The following is a 580-nucleotide window of genomic DNA, read 5'->3' as shown; positions in this document are numbered from 1 at the left end:
CAATCGTTCAGAGCTTGACTTGGCATCTAAACACTAGGATGCTTATCCAAACTACCAGGCACAAGGCCTAGATGGACTTTTTCTCCGAAAAGGCCTGAGTTCCTGGATGGAGGAACAATAACTAGTTACCCCTTCCCACTACCCTCCAGCATTGGCTGTTGTCTTTAAGGTTGACTAGCCTGACCACTTGCCTACCCTCGTGCAGCCAGACCCTGTGACACTGTCACACCAGGTTGCTTCCTCCCAGCCTTGCTGCAATGGTGGAGAAAGGACTACATAGGAATGAAGGGAGGGCCTCCCCTGTGCATACCCAGGAGATTAGCAGTTCTTGTAGATGTATGGGGAGGTGGGGTTCCCTCCATCGCTACCTAATAATTCCCATCAGGTTTCATCTTGAGACAAACAGCTGGGAGGGGAAGCAGATTTATTAGCTAGCCCCATGAAAATACTGGAGTGAGATGCCTTGTCCTTAGGCAAGAAGTGGGGAAAGATTTAAGGAGGGAGATTGGGGTGGGGGGATGTATGGGCCATTTGTGTCATAACTATGAAGGGAAGGGTAACAGCTCTCTGTGTACAGAGA

Source organism: Terrapene carolina, unplaced genomic scaffold, assembly GCF_002925995.2.
Source record: "Terrapene carolina triunguis isolate 2854851 unplaced genomic scaffold, T_m_triunguis-2.0 Scaffold62, whole genome shotgun sequence".
Classification (NCBI taxonomy): Eukaryota; Metazoa; Chordata; order Testudines; family Emydidae; genus Terrapene; species Terrapene triunguis.
Note: the sequence above shows the minus strand (reverse complement) of the source record.